General features: G+C 44.6%; 1 protein-coding gene across 1 annotated transcript in view; it reads right to left on the reverse strand.

The window, feature by feature from the left end:
- Positions 1-12,632, reverse strand: part of SDCBP2 (syndecan binding protein 2) — a 45,303-nt gene extending 32,671 nt beyond the window's left edge. Inside the window, exon 1 of the mRNA XM_073580798.1 lies at positions 12,550-12,632. The gene's annotated coding sequence lies outside the window, so the exon portion shown is untranslated. The remainder of the gene's footprint in view (positions 1-12,549) is intronic.
- Between the last annotated feature and the right edge of the window lie 4,006 nt (positions 12,633-16,638).

Consider the following 16,638-nt stretch of genomic DNA (forward strand, 5'->3'; position numbering starts at 1 on the left):
GATCAAAATGAAAAAAAAAATAGGAAATCAACCCCCCCCTTTATCACCCCCTTAGTTAGGTAAAAATATTAAAATGTAAAAAAAATGTATATTTCCATTAGGGTTAGCGTTGGGCTAAAGTTAGGGTTGTGGTTAGGGTTAGGGTTGGGATTAGGGTTAGGGGTGTGTTGGGGTTAGGGTTGGAGTGCGAATTGATGGGGTTCCACTGTTTAGGTGCATCAGGGAGTCTCCAAATGTGATATGGTGCTGCCATTGAATCCAGCCATTTTTTCCTTCCACATTGCTTTAGTTCTCATGAAGCACCTGAAGGGTTAACCCCTTAACGACCAGAGGTATTTTTGGTTTTGCATTTTCATTTTTTGCTTCCCAAAGCCATAACTTTTTTACTTTTTGGTCAAAATGACCATGTGAGGGCTTTTTTTTTTTTTTTTGCACGATGAGTTGTACTTTTGAATGACACCGTGTACTCGAAAACGGGAAAAAAATTCCAAGTGCGGTGATATTGCAAAAAAAAAAAGTGCAGTCCCACACTTGTTTTTTGTTTTGCTTTTTTTTACTAGGTTCACTAAATGTTAAAACTGATCTCTCATTATGATTATCCAGGTCATTACGAGTTCATAGACATCAAACATGTCTAGGTTCTTTTTTATCTACGTGTTAAAAAAAAATGCAAACTTTGTTAAAAAAAAAAAAAAAAATTGTGCCATTTTCTGATAGCTGTAGCATCTCCAATTTTGATCTGTGGTTGGATGAGGGCTTATTTTTTGCGCACCGAGCTGACATTTTTAATGATACCATTTTGGTGCAGATACGTTCTTTTGATCGCCTGTTAGGCTATGTGCACACGGTGCGGATTCTGCTGCGGATCCGCAGCGGATTTGGCCCTGCGGATCCGCAGCAGAGCTGCAGGTGATGTACAGTACCATTCTAGCCTATGGAAAATTGAAACCGCTGTGCAGACGGTGCGGATTTTTCCTGCGGTTTCAAATCCGCAGAAAGAATTTACATGTCATTCTTTTCTACGGATTCTGCTGCAGTTTGCCATCTCCTCCATTGTGGAGGTGATAAACCGCAGGGCAAAATCCGCAGCAGAATCCACGCCGTGTGCACATAGCTTCATTGCATTTTAACCCCTTTCCTACATTAGACGTACTATTCCGTCCATGTGACCTGGGACCTAAGTCCCAAGGATGGAATAGTTCTTCTAACATGATGAGCGGCGCTTATCATGGGCTGATTATCACAGCAGACACCCGGCACTGTGTGTCAGGGGCGGTCACGGACCGCCCCCGACACACTACGATCAAAGATGATCGCAGTGTGCCGGAGGATCAGGGTAGCATCGGCTCCCTCCGTGCTTCCCTGAGACCCCCGCAGCAGCGTGATGTGCAGCGCTGCTGCGGGGACCTTCGTCCCTGCAGGTCCCCGGATCAAATATGGCCGCGGGGGCCTTCGGGGGCCTGCAGGGATGCGTCTTTCTCAATGCCTGTTGAGAGCAGGCTCTGAGAGCCTGCAGCAGCGCCTGTCACATCGCTGATCTGACAGAGTGCTGTGCAAACTGTCAGATCAGCGATCTGACATATTACAGTGATGTCCCCCCCCCCCCCGGGACAATGTAATAAAGTAAAAAAAAAAAAAAGTGTAAATATAGTTTATAAAAAAAAAAAAAAAAAAAAAAAAAAAAAAAATTCCCTAATTCATTTTTTTTAAATAAAAAAACAAACAAAAGTACACATTTAGTATCGCCGCGTCCGCAACTACCCGCCCTATAACACTGTCCCACTAGTTATCCCCTTTATTGAACCCCTTAAAAAATAAAAATAAAAAACGAAGCAAAAAATAATGCTTTATTATTATACCGCTGAACAAAAAGTGCAATAACGCGTGATCAAATAGACGGATATAAATAACCATGGTACCGCTGAAAACGCCGTCTTGTCCAACAAAAAACGAGCTGCCACACAGCGTCATCAGCGGAAAAAAAAAATTATAGCTCGTAGAATAAAATTTTTTATATAAAATTGTTTTCATTGCATAAAAGCGCCAAAACATAAAAAGACATAATTGAGGTATTACTGTAACCATACTGACCTGAAGAATAAAACCGCCTTATCAATTTTACCACACTCGGAGCGGTGTAAACGCACCTCCCAAAAGAAATTCATGAAATTCTGGTTTTTGTTCATTCTGCGTCCCAAAAATCGGAATAACAAGCGACCATAAAATGTCACGTGCCCGAAAATGGTACGAATAAAAACGTCAAAGCGTCCCGCAACAAACAAGACCTCACATGACTCGGTGGGTCAAAATACGGAAAAATTATAGCTCTCAAAATGTGGTGATGGCAAAAACTATTTTTACAATAAAAAGTGTCTTTTAGCGTATGACAGCTGCCAAATATAAAAGCCCGCTATAAATAGTAAATCAAAACCCCCGTTATCACCCCCTTAGTTATGGAAAAATAATAAAATTAAAAAAATGTATTCATTTCCATTTTCCCGTTAGGGTTAGGGCTAGGGTTAGGGCTGAGATTAGGGTTAGGCATGTGTTGGGGTTAGGGTTGGAGTTAGAATTGGGGGGTTTCCACTGTTTGGGCACATCAGGTGCTCTCCAAATGCAACATGGCGTCTGATCTCAATTCCAGCCAATTCTGCATTGAAAAAGTCAAACGGCGCTCCTTCCCTTCCAAGCTCTACCATGTGCCCAAACAGTGGTTTACCCCACGTGTGGGGTATCAGCCTACTCAGGACAAATTGTACAACAACTTTTGGGGTCCAATTTCTCCTCTTACTCTTGGGAAAATAAAAAAATTGGGGACTAAAGGATCATGTTTGTGGAAAAAATATGATTTTTTTTATTTTCACACCCGGGCGTTATAAACTTCTGTGAAGCACTTGGGGGTTCAAAGTGCTCACCACACATCTAGATAAGTTCCGTGGAGGGTCTAGTTTCCAAAATGGTGTCATTTGTGGGGGGTTTCCACTGTTTTGGTACATCAGGGGCTTTCCAAGCGCGACATGGTGTCCGATCTCAATTCCAGCCATAAAAGTCAAAAGGCGCTGCTTCCCTTCTGAGCTCTGCCATGCGCCCAAATAGTGGTTTACCCCCACATGTGGGGTATCAGCGTACTCAGGACAAATTGAAAAATAACTTTTGGGGTCCTGTTACCATTGGGAAAATAAAAGATCATTTTTGTGGAAAAAATATGATTTTTTAATTGTACGTCTGTACATTATAAACTTCTGTGAAGCCCTTGTGGGTTCAAAGTGCTCACCACGTATCTAGATAAGTTCCTTGGGGGGTCTAGTTTCCAAAATGGGGTCATTTGTAGGGGATTTCCACTGTTTAGGCACATCAGGAGCTCTCCAATCGTGACATGGCATTCGATCTGAATTCCAGCCAATTTTGCAGTGAAAAAGTCAAACAGCGGTCCTTCCCGTCTGAGCTCTGCCATGCGCCGAAACAGTGGTTCCCCCCACATATCAGGTATCAACGTACTCAGGGCAAATTGCACAATAACTTTTGCAGTCTACTTTCTCCTGTTACCCTTGGTAAAATAAAAAAATTGAACCTGAAGTAATTTTTTTTTGTGAAAAAAAAAAAGTAAAATGTTCAATTTTTTTTTAAACATTCAAAAAATTCCTGTGAAGCACCTGAAGGGTTAATAAACTTCTTGAATCTGGTTTTGAGTACCTTGAGGGGTGCAGTTTTTAGAATGGTGTCACTTTTGGATATTTTCTATCATATACAGTAATGGCCAAAAGTTTAGAGAATGACACAAATATATTTTCACATGATCTGCTGGCCTCTGGTTTTTATGTGTGTTTGTCAGATGTTTTTATCACATACAGAAATATAATTGCAATCATATTATGAGTAGCAAAAGGTTATATTGACAGATAGAATGAGTTAATGCAGCAAGTCAATATTTGCAGTGTTGACTAGAGTTGAGCGATACCGTCCGATACTTCAAAGTATCGTATCGGATGGTATCGGCCGATCTTTAAAAAAAGTATCGGTATTGCCGATTCCGATACCGGAAGTCCCATTCAAGTCTATGGGACTTCCGGTATCGGAATAAGAAAAACCCTTTCCTGCCCTTGTACAGCCTCTCTGGGGTCTGTACGGGCCTTTCGGGGGGCTGTGCCGGCCTGCCAGGGGGTCTGTGCAGGCTCCGGTGGTCTGTGCCGGCCTGCCGGGGGGCTGTGCCGGCCTGCCGGTGGTCTGTGCAGGCTCCGGGGGGCTGTGCCGGCCTGCCGGGGGGCTGTGCAGGCTCCGGGGGTCTGTGCCGGCCTGCCGGTGGTCTGTGCCGGCCTGCCGGTGGTCTGTGCAGGCTCCGGGGGTCTGTGCAGGCATCGTCCGATGGGACTACAAGTCCCATCGGGCGATGCCTGCTACCATGACAGTGATTGACACATTAGCCAATGATGGGACAGTAGTAGTCCCATCATCCGGCTAATGTGTTAAATGTAAAAAAAAAAAAATTACATGCTACATACATACAACATGCATACTACATACATGCTACATTCATACTACATACATGCTACATTCATACTACATAAATACTACATGCAACATACATACTACATGCATGCTACATACATACTGCATGCTACATACATACTACATGCATGCTACATGCATGCTACATGCTACATACATAACACATATATACTACATACATGCTACATACATACTACATGCTACATACTACATATATACTACATGCATGCTACATACATACTACATATATACTACATGCATGCTACATACATACTACATGCTACATACATGCTACATACATACTACATGCTACATACATACTACATATATACTACATGCTACATACATACTACATATATACTACATGCATGCTACATACATACTACATGCTACATACATACTACATGCATGCTACATACTACATGCTACATACATACTACATGCATGCTACATACATGCTACATACATACTACATACATACTACATGCATGCTACATACATACTACATGCTACATACATACCACATACATACTACATATATACTACATGCATGCTACATACATACTGCATGCTACATGCATGCTACATACATACTACATACATACTACATGCTACATACTACATATATACTACATGCATGCTACATACATACTACATATATACTACATGCATGCTACATACATACTACATGCTACATACATACTACATGCTACATACATACTACATATATACTACATGCATGCTACATACATACTACATGCTACATGCATGCTACATACATACTACATACATACTACATGCTACATACATACCACATATATACTACATACATACAATACATTCATACAATACATACATAGACATACAGTACATATAACAGAGTAACATACTTACCAATACTTGTCACATTGTTCCCCGAAGCCATTGTCTTTTCCGGAATAAATATTAACATAACAAACCACAAAAATACTCACCCACGATCCGAAGCAGTCCACGAGTGTGTCCCACGACGATCATGGGTAGAGAACTGCAGCATCAGCTGTTGCTGCCGTTCTCTACGGGCTGCAGGAATCCAATGACGGAAGGTAGGTATCCTTCCGCACTGTATTCCTCCGCCACTTAAAAAAAAAAAAAAGGTCCCTAGTCTCACTTTATGCCATTGCTGTGTGGGAATTTCCCACGCAGCAATGGCATAAAGTGAGACTAGGGACTTTTTTTTTTTTAAGTGGCGGAGGAATACAGTGCGGAAGGATACCTACCTTCCGTCATTGGATTCCTGCAGCCCGTAGAGAACGGCAGCATCATCTGATGCTGCAGTTCTCTACCCAAGATCGTCGTGGGACACACTCGTGGACTGCTTCGGATCGTGGGTGAGTATTTTTGTGGTTTGTTATGTTAATATTTATTCCGGAAAAGACAATGGCTTCGGGGAACAATGTGACAAGTATTGGTAAGTATGTTACTCTATGTTATATGTACTGTATGTCTATGTATGTATTGTATGAATGTATTGTATGTATGTAGTATATATGTGGTATGTATGTAGCATGTAGTATATATGTGGTATGTATGTAGCATGCAGTATGTATGTAGTATGTATGTAGCATGCATGTAGCATGCAGTATGTATGTAGCATGCATGTAGTATATATGTAGCATGCATGTAGTATATATGTAGCATGTATGTAGCATGTATGTGGTATGTATGTAGCATGTAGTATGTATGTAGCATGCATGTAGTATATATGTAGTATGTATGTAGCATGTAGTATGTATGTAGTATGTATGTGGCATGTATGTGGCATGTAGTATGTATGTAGCATGCATGTAGTATGTATGTAGCATGCATGTAGTATGTATGTAGCATGCATGTAGTATGTATGTAGCATGCATGTAGTATGTATGTAGCATGCATGTAGTATGTATGTAGCATGCATGTAGTATGTATGTAGCATGCATGTAGTATGTATGTAGCATGCATGTAGTATGTATGTAGCATGCATGTAGTATGTATGTAGCATGCATGTAGTATGTATGTAGCATGCATGTAGTATGTATGTAGCATGCATGTAGTATGTATGTAGCATGCATGTAGTATGTATGTAGTATGTGGTATGTATGTAGTATGCATGTAGTATGTATGTAGCATGCATGTAGTATGTATGTAGCATGCATGTAGTATGTATGTAGCATGCATGTAGCATGCAGTATGTATGTAGCATGTATGTAGTATGTATGTAGCATGTAGTATGTATGTAGCATGCATGTAGTATATATGCAGTATGTATGTAGCATGCAGTATGTATGTAGCATGTATGTAGTATGTATGTAGTATGTATGTAGCATGCATGTAGTATGTATGTAGTATTTTTTTTTTTTTTTAACATTTAACACATTAGCCGGATGATGGGACTACTACTGTCCCATCATTGGCTAATGTGTCAATCACTGTCATGGTAGCAGGCATCGCCCGATGGGACTTGTAGTCCCATCGGACGATGCTTGCACAGACCCCCGGACATCAGCACAGCCCCCCGGCAGGCCGGCACAGCCCCCCGGCAGGCCGGCACAGACCCCCACAGGGTGCACAGCCCCCCGGCAGGCCGGCACAGACCCCCGGCAGGCCGGTACAGACCACCGGCAGGCCGGCACAGCCCCCCGGCAGGCCGGTACAGACCCCCACAGGGTGCACAGACCACCGGCAGGCCGGCACAGCCCCCCGGCAGGCCGGTACAGACCCCCACAGGGTGCACAGACCACCGGCAGGCCGGCACAGCCCCCCGGCAGGCCGGTACAGACCCCGGGCAGTCCACACAGCCCCCCGGCAGGCCGGCAGAGACCCCCGGAAGGCCCGAAATGACGGCGCATCATGATGCGCACACACCGCGCATCATGATGACGTCAGTCTGTCAATCAACTTTGAACTTCCGATTCCGATGCCGAATTCCGATATTGAAAAAATATCGGAAGTCGGTATCGGAATTCCGATACAGCAAGTATCGGCCGATACCCGATACTTGCGGTATCGGAATGCTCAACACTAGTGTTGACCCTTCTTCTTCAGGACCTCAGCAATTCTCCCTGGCATGCTCTCAATCAACTTCTGGATCAAATCCTGACTGATAGCAGTCCATTCTTGCAAAATCAATGCTTTTATTTTGTCTGAATTTGAAGGTTTTTGTTTGTCCACCTGTCTCTTGATGATTTACCACAAGTTCTCAATGGGATTAAGATCTGGGGAGTTTCCAGGCCATGGTCCCAAAATCTCTGTTTTGTTCCCTGAGCCATTTAGTTATCACCTTTGCTTTATGGCAAGGTGCTCCATCATGTTGAAAAAGGCATTGTTGATCGCCAAACTGCTCTTGGACGGTTGGGAGAAGTTGCTCTTGGAGGACATTCTGGTACCATTCTTTATTCATGGCTGTGTTTTTAGGCAAGACTGAGAGAGAGCCCATTCCCTTGGCTGAGAAGCAACCCCACACATGAATGGTTTCAGGATGCTTGACAGTTGGCATGAGACAAGACTGGTGGTAGCGCTCACCTGGTCTTCTCCGAATAAGCCGTTTTCCAGATGTCCCAAACAATCGAAAAGGGGATTCATCAAAGAAAATGACTTTACCCCTGTACCTCTTGCAGAATATCACTCTGTCCATGATGTTTTTCCTGGAGAGAAGTGGCTTCTTTGCTGCCCTCCTTGAGACCAGGCCTTGCTCCAAGAGTCTCCGCCTCACAGTGCGTGCAGATGCACTCACACCTGCCTGCTGCCATTCCTGAGCAAGCTCTGCACTGCTGGTAGCCCGATCCCGCAGCTGAAACACTTTTAAGAGACGGTCCTGGCGCTTGCTGGTCTTTCTTGGGCGCCCTGGAGCCTTTTTTGGCAACAAGGGAACCTCTCTCCTTGAAGTTCTTGATGATGCGATAGATTGTTGACTGAGGTGCAATCTTTCTAGCTGCGCTACCCTTCCCTGTTAGGCCATTTTTGTGCAGTGCAATGATGACTGCACGTGTTTCTTTAGAGATAACCATGGTTAACAGAAGAGAAACAATGATGCCAAGCACCAGCCTCCTTTTAAAGTGTCCAGTGGTGTCATTCTTACTTAATCATGACAGATTGATCTCCAGTCCTGTCCTCATCAACACCCACACTTGTGTTAATGGAGCAATCACTGAAACGATGTTAGCTGGTCCTTTTAAGGCAGGGCTGCAATGATGTTGAAATGTGTTTTGGGGGATAAAGTTCATTTTCTAGGCAAATATTGACTTTGCAATTAATTGCTGTTAAGCTGATCACTCTTTATAACATTCTGGAGTATATGCAAATTGCCATTCGAAAAAATGAAGCAGTAGACATTGTAAAAATTAATATTTGTGTCATTCTCTAAACTTTTGGCCATGACTGTAGACCCCTCAAAGTGACTTCAAATGTGATGTGGTCCCTAAAAATAAAATGGTGTTGTCAAAATGAGAAATCGCTGGTCAACTTTTAACCCTTATAACGTCCTAACGAAAAAAAAAGTGGTTCCCAAATTGTGCTGATGTAAAGTAAACATGTGGGAAATGTTATTTATTAAGTTTTTGTACGCCATATCTCTGTGATTTAAGAGCATAAAAATTCAAAGTTGGAAAATTGCGAAATTTTCAAAATTTTCAACAAATTTCCATTTTTTTCACAAATAAACGCAAGTTATATGAATGAAATTTAACCACTAACATGAAGTACAATATGTCACGAGAAAACAATGTCCGAATCACCGGGATCCATGGAAGCGTTCTAGAGTTATTACCTCATAAAGAGACTGGTCAGAATTGTAAAAATTGGCCCTGGCATTAACATGCAAACCACCCTTGGAAGTAAAGGGGTTAATGCAATGTCATGGCGACCAAAAAACGTAATTCTGTCATTTTGACTTTTTTTCTCGCTGTGCCCTTTAGCAATCAGGTTAATCCTTTTTTTATTGATAGATCGAACGATTCTGAATGCGGCGATACCAAATGTGTGTATGTTTGAGTTTTTTTTATTTTCAATGGTGCGAAAGGGGGATGATTTGAACTTTATTTTTTTTATATTTTTAAAAACATTTTTTTTTCACCGACTCAAATTTATGGTAGCTTACCTGAGGGACATCGTCTGTGGAACGGGGTCACAGGAGGCAGGGTCCCTGCTGCAGGAAGCCGGAGGTGGCAGAAGTGGGGCAGTGCTGCGAGTCCTGGGCTGGAAGGAGGCAGAGCAGAGTGCATTGATTTCCTGGCAGTGGGCTTCAAGGAGATGACCGCCTCCGGTGGCGTGTGCGCAAATTGGGATCTCAGCTAAGCATAGATCCCAATCTGCGTATGCACCACTTCCAGTGGCCATTTTCCTGAAGCCCACTGCTGGTAAATCAATGCGCAGAGCAGGAACTCTGCTTCTGCCTCATTGTAGACATCCCTCCTTCCAGCTCAGGGCCTGCAGCCTTGCCCCATTTATCTGCTGGCTTCCTGTAACCCTGCACCACCACCACCACCCCTCCCCCGGTAAGCTCAGTTGACTATAACACGCACCCCAATTTTCCTTCTAAATTTGAGGGGGGAAAAGTGCATTTTAGGGTATATTCACACATTGTGTTTTAATGCAAATTTTCAGCTGCGTTTTACAGTAGTACCACCACAGGCTGAGATTTCAGAAATCTCATGCACGCCACTGTTTTTTGGGGCCTCAGTATTTTATGCAATGCCTTGGTTTTTGCCCAATGCAGCATGTCACTTCTTTCAGCTTTAAAGCAATGTGTGGTGCAAAAAACGCAGGTATCAGTTTTTGCTGCCAAAACCTGATGAAGTACTCAGATTTTTTTTTATGCACTAAACTTTATCAGCATGTGTAGGGAGGAGGGCCCCCGCAGAGTGTCCGGGCCGGAACCAAGGGGACCGCCATCTAGGTTCCTAAGGGAACTGTACCCGGGGAACGGAGGGGGAGAGTGGACTGCTGGGAGTGACAGGACAGCAAGGGGAGGGGCGAGTATAAAAGGGACAGGGAGCACACAGGGGAGTCAGTTGGCGGAACGGCAGACACGAAGCAAGAGACTGTGGGAGTTTAGAGGGCCAGAATGACAGACGGTGACCAAGGAGGAGACCAGCGGCAGAGCTGAGATTTATAGTGGCCTGCGGAGAGGAAGCGCCGAACTTACCAACAGACTACCGCTTCACTCCAATCGGGGGTCATGACCTGCCCGCGGTCGTCCGCAGCCGTTGCCGCTGTGCTCCAGCCCGTTGCGGCCTGCCCGCCACCTCTCGCGGCCACTGCCGCTTCACTCCAGCCCGCGGCCTGGTTATCATCGCCCGCAGCTGACATCACCCCGCTGCAGTCGGCAGTTTGGGCCTACTCCTTGCCTACGGAGAAGCTCTTTGCCCAGGCCGTGCACGTGGCCTGCCAACCGCCACTCCTGGTAAGGCCTGTTTCACACTTCAGTTTTTGTCCATCAGTCAAGATCCGCCATTTTGCTTGGCGGATCCGTTTTTTTTCCCATTGAGTTGCATTACCGGCGGATCTTGACGGATGGCCATCCGTTGGATCCGTTTTTTGCGGATCTGCCAAAATTTTGACGTTCGCCGACATGCCCGAACGGAGCATGCAACGTTTTTTTGGGACGGCAGGATCCACACTTCACATGCCCGAAAGACTTCACTCAGCCTGAAATTTAACCCTAAAGTCTGTTCTGGCGGCTGGAAAAAAAAAATCTCTCTCTCCTCCCTGGGCTACGGTTCCTTTAAAATGCTTCATTCATCGGATCTGTTCACATCACTTTACCAATGGATCCGCTTTTCGCCATTTTGGCGGATTTTAACTGACACAAAAAACTGAAGTGTGAAACAGGCTTAACTGCGACACAACCCTGCTTGGAGACTGATTGAACTCGCTAACTAGCGGAACCCCGCTGTTTCTACAGGGGGTTACCTCATCAAAGGACTCCTCTCAGGGCCTGTTGTACCCCAACTCTTCCTTGGCGCTGAGGCGCCCGAAGACTACGGCAGATCTTCAGCAGCTGGGACGCCAAAGCAGCTTCATCAGAAACGCCGAGGGACATCAGCACGGATAAGTGACACTATAGGAAATAAGGACCCGTAGCAGGCCATATCGTGGCCCTATAGTAACCGGCCTTTGCCGGGTTAATCATGTTCTCTTTAAAAGTGTTTGTGCTGAGTCCCTGTGAGGACAATACCTGTTACTTTGTTTTGGTTGCTTAGTATAGCCCTAGCTGCTTAAATTTATGAGTTTCTCCCCAAAGTACAACTCAGTCTCGCGTCTCGTCACTGCATCCTGCGTACCTGCTATTACCTACTCATGCACAAGAGACAAAATGTACCATGAAAAAAACGCAGGCAAAAAAAAGCAAAAACTAAGGCAAAACCTGCTTTTTCGAAGCAAGTTTCTTGCTGTCATAAGTCTATAACAAAGAACTTTAGAAATCAATACGTAGAACTGAGCCACGTTAGGCCTCTTTCACACATCAGTTTTTAGCCATCAGTCGCAATCTGTCATTTTTAGAAAAAAACGGATCCAGCTAGATTTGTATTAGCAACGGATTGCGACAGATGGCCTCCCGTTTCGTCCGTTGTTCACTGGATCCGGCAGAAATTTTGTGTCCATTGGGCAGAGACGATGGACAAAGTAACGTTTTTTGTCTCCATCGAAAAGTCAATTGATGGAATCCAGCGATGGATTCCGTTTTTTTAAACTGAGCATGCTCCAATTATTATTACCAGGTAGGGCAGTCGGATCCGGCGAAAAAACGGATCCGTCACATCAGTTTTTCACAATCTGCGACGGATCTGTTTTTTTTTTTTTTACAAATCTGCTGGATGGCAAAAAAGAGATAAGCAACAATTAAAACAATAAGCAGGTGACTGCCACCGCTCTCCCCCACAGCTTCCTCTGTCCGCACAGCCCCTCTTCATCATCTCCCTCATACAGCGCCACTAAAGTTACATCAACCCTCTTCCTGTGAAAGCACCTCCCCCAATAAGCAGCCCCATATAGTAGCATTCTCCATGTTTCTTTGCCCCCTCTCACTGAGTCCTGTGTCCTCAGCCCCATGATGCAGCTCCTCAGTCATGTCCTCTTTAGCAGCACAACTCTGCTTCCTGCTATCGAGTCTTCCCTGGTGGACTCAGACTGAACGAGGCCCCGCCCCTTCCGGTGACATCATTCCCTAAAAATATCCACTTCATTAGCCGGTACCGTTCACTGTGTGTCGGAGTCAAGGCAGCAGCTGCAGAACATCGCTGGGGTTCACAAAGCAGGAGGCCATAGTGCAGAGCATTGCTGGGGGCTGCAGGACTGAAGACCATTGCAGAGATCCAAGTATCCCCAATACGCTTACTCCCTGTACACACAGGACAGTCTGCCCTGTCCTCTGCTCCTCCCCTCCTGTACTGCACACCAGTGACATTCAGAAGCCCCCCTTTCCTGTCCGTGCCCCTCCCCGCTGTCCCATGCACCCACCCTCCTGTGATACCTCGTGTCCGCATTGTGTTTTGTTTATAGAAGTTGTTAACCCTTTAGTTATAGACAGTTTTTATTTTTTTTTCTGTAGTCTGTATTGGTCGTACTTTACCTTTTTGAGTATAAATTCTTTCCATCTGTTGGATTTTGTGTTCATAGAGATGGCGACCGAGCATTTTCCAGCAGATGAGACCTTTGACTTCTTTGAGGAGTCGGGCAGTGAACTCAGCGATGGCTCCGATTCTGAATACTTCCCCTCGGATGACGATTCTTGGACAGAGAAGACGCGAGCTAAGAAATGTCGCAAGGAGGCGCCCGATGATGGTAAAGGTGGTGCGGCGGAGATAGAAGTTACATTGTCAGAAGATGATAATGGTGACATCCCTTGTACTAGTACAGGAGATTTGGGGTGGACAGCTCCTGACTTTAAGCCTCCCAATATTCCCCCATTTACTGCCAAACCCGGAGTTAATATCGATGCTAAAAATTTCCAAATTGCTGATTTTTTCTATGCGTTTGTAACACACGAAATTCTGGAGGAGATGGTTACCTACACCAACCTTTATGCTGAGCAGTCTATCGCTGCCGTCCCCCACATCACTCATTCCAGAGCCATGCAGTGGCAGCCCACCAATGTGGAAGAACTCAAAAAATTTCTGGGACTTACCTTAGCAATGGGCATTGTTAAAAAACCTACTATCCGGTCCTACTGGGATATGCACTCCGTCTTGTGTCTTCCTTTGTTCTCTGCCATTATGACTAGAAACCGGTATGAGCAGCTGCTCCGCTTCTTATATTTCAGTAGCGTTGAGCTGACTTTGTCCCCCAACCCAGACCGTCTGCATAAGCTCAGGCCCCTGATCAGTAGCCTGAATGCACGATTTGCAGAAGTGTACACACCATGCCAAAATCTAACCATAAACGAATCCCGTTTGCTCTATAAAGGGCGGGTGATGCACGGGAATATTCCCAATGAGCGTCCAAGCTATGGCATCAAATTGTACACATTGTGTGAAAGTGCTACAGGGTACACAAGGGCTTTTAAAATTGGTGAAAGGAAGGAAAAATCTTCAAACCCTTCTAAGTGTCCTTGTAACCTGAGCAGGAGCGGAGAGGTGGTGTGGGACTTAGTGGAACCCCTTCTCCACGAGGGGTACCACTTATATGTGGATAATAATTATACCTCTGTTGCCCTTTTTAATGCCCTTAGAAGCTGCAACACAGTGGCTTGTGGCATCGTAAGTCGTAACCAGAAGGGACTGCCACACCAGCTGCTTGCAAAAAAGCCAAATCTGGGAGAATCTTTTGCCCTAAGAAATGGAAACCTACTTGCCCTCAAATATACTGACAAGATAAGTGTCCTTCTACTGTCCACCATCCATGATGAGTCTACCACCCCAGTGCGGAGCACTGGCCACCGGGCACCTACTCTCAAGCCAGTGTGCCTGCGAGATTACAATAAATACATGGGTGGTGCAGACAGATCGGAAGAAACATTGCCCTTCTCACAAACCGTCCGCAAGAGCACTGCCTGGTACAGGAAGGTGGCCGTCCACTTGATCCAGCTGGCAGCCTTGAACTCCTACGTCGTGTACAAGACCGCCAATCCGGGAACCCCCTTTTCCTTACTGAAGTTTAAGACTGAGCTGATTACCCAGCTGGTGACAATCGGATATGACGTTGAAGCGGTATTTGCAGACGACACTATTCTCAGGCTGACTGGTAGACATTTCTTGAGCAAAATTCCAGCGACCCTAAAAAGGTCCAATCCACAGAAGCGCTGCAGGGTTTGTTACAGTCACGGCATTAGGAAAGATAGTCGCTATTATTGTCCCGATTGTCCCAGTAAGCCCGGGCTGTGCGCTGACCAGTGTTACAAGAGATACCACACGGTGTTATACCTCTAGTTTTGGTTAGCGTGCAGATTGTTGCTATGATAATGGAGTGCCCACAGGTCCTGCTACATGTCTGTAAAGACAGATTTCTGCCAGACTTCGTACAATGTTTTATAGGGGTCCTTTAATTCCAGTGGAAAATATCCCCATAGCACCACATTGTGTCTATAGGTCTGTACACGCTCTGTGCACACATTGCTCTGCCATGTACAAGGACTAACTGTAATAACCTGCATTATCTTTTCTAATAAGTAGGAGCCAAGACGTGTTGGGCAAATGATGAGTCAAAAGTATTGGGATATGTAAATAACACTACATGACTACTGATGCCCAAGGTGTGTGTGTATGTATGTATATGTGTGTATATATAATATATTTAATTAGGGATAACTGAATAGCTTTTCTTAAGTGTTTATCCGAATAGCTATAGCATTTCCTGAAAAGCTGCATCGGTAACCTGGATATATGGGAGGCTACCGTTAGCTGTTTGGCGCTGCAGCTGCATGTGTCACAGTCACAACACATGCAAGGATAGCCTCTTTGTTGGGCTACCCATACATGTGTTATGCGTGTGAAACAGCCGAGGCACATGCAGCGGTGGCGCCGAACAGCTGATTATCGGGAGCGCTTCAGGTTACCAATGTAGCTATTCGGATAAGTGTATGTATGTATGTGTATATATAAAATATATATACATATATATTTTACATTACATACACACAGGGCTGTGGAGTCGGAAGTCAGGGAAATTGAGGAGTCAGAATACTTTTGAGTCAATGATTTGGCTTACGGACTCCACAGCCCTGTATGTATGTCTATAATATATATATATCTCAAAAACAGCCAAAAAGGATGAGAACAAAGAAATGGTCTGTGGTCACCCCCTGCAGAACCACTCCTTTATAGGGGTTGTCTTGATAATTGCCTATCCTTTCTACCAGTGTTTTCATACCTGGGCACGTTGATTTCACAGAGGTGTGATTGACTAGGAGTTACATTGTTACCTTCATTTTTTTGAACAGGGTGTGTGTATGTATATAATTATATTTTTTTGAATGGTGCTGTTGCAAAGTTATAAATACCATTCTGTCCTGACATGGAGATGCTGTCAAGTCCTTAATATGGAGCAGTTGGGCACATGTCGCTGTATGGCAAGGGTCTACATCCTGTGACTTGGGAGCCACATGTAGTTCTAGGCTACGTTATGTGGCTCACGGCTATCTGCCAGCTTGGTGCATTAGCACCAGATCTAGCAAACTGCTATGAAGAGAAGTTCTCTAGATGGTGACTTTTGTGAGTTGTCCCGCACAGTGGTAACCTTTGTATGTAAGCATACTGCCTATAATGGTGGGTGGCACAAAGTGGTTTCTGTAGAGAAGCGTAGTAGTCTCATTTATAACCGGAAAACTGGGGCCCTGGGTGATACTACAGTGGAGGAGGGTCGGCGCCTTTGGTGGTGGCTCGCTACCATCTCGCAGAATGGATTGTGGCTCTTGAGGTAAGAGGTTGGGGACCAATGCTTGATGTGATTTCCTTACATCACCTTATTACAGAGAAACTATACTTGGACGTATATGGAAGAATATCTCCTGCAAATTCTTACAGAACCCATCAGAAATTCCCTCTAAAGTAAATGGGGGACATACAGAGGTGCAGTAGGGCACCATACTCCTCATTGGTTTCCTTATTAAAGGTCGTCTGCATGAGCCCTGGTTTTAAAAAGAACCAGTTTGTCAAATATGTAACTTTTATTTTACATTGT

This window comes from Dendrobates tinctorius, unplaced genomic scaffold, assembly GCF_039654945.1.
Source record: "Dendrobates tinctorius isolate UK_male_01 unplaced genomic scaffold, ASM3965494v1 ptg000065l, whole genome shotgun sequence".
Classification (NCBI taxonomy): Eukaryota; Metazoa; Chordata; class Amphibia; order Anura; family Dendrobatidae; genus Dendrobates; species Dendrobates tinctorius.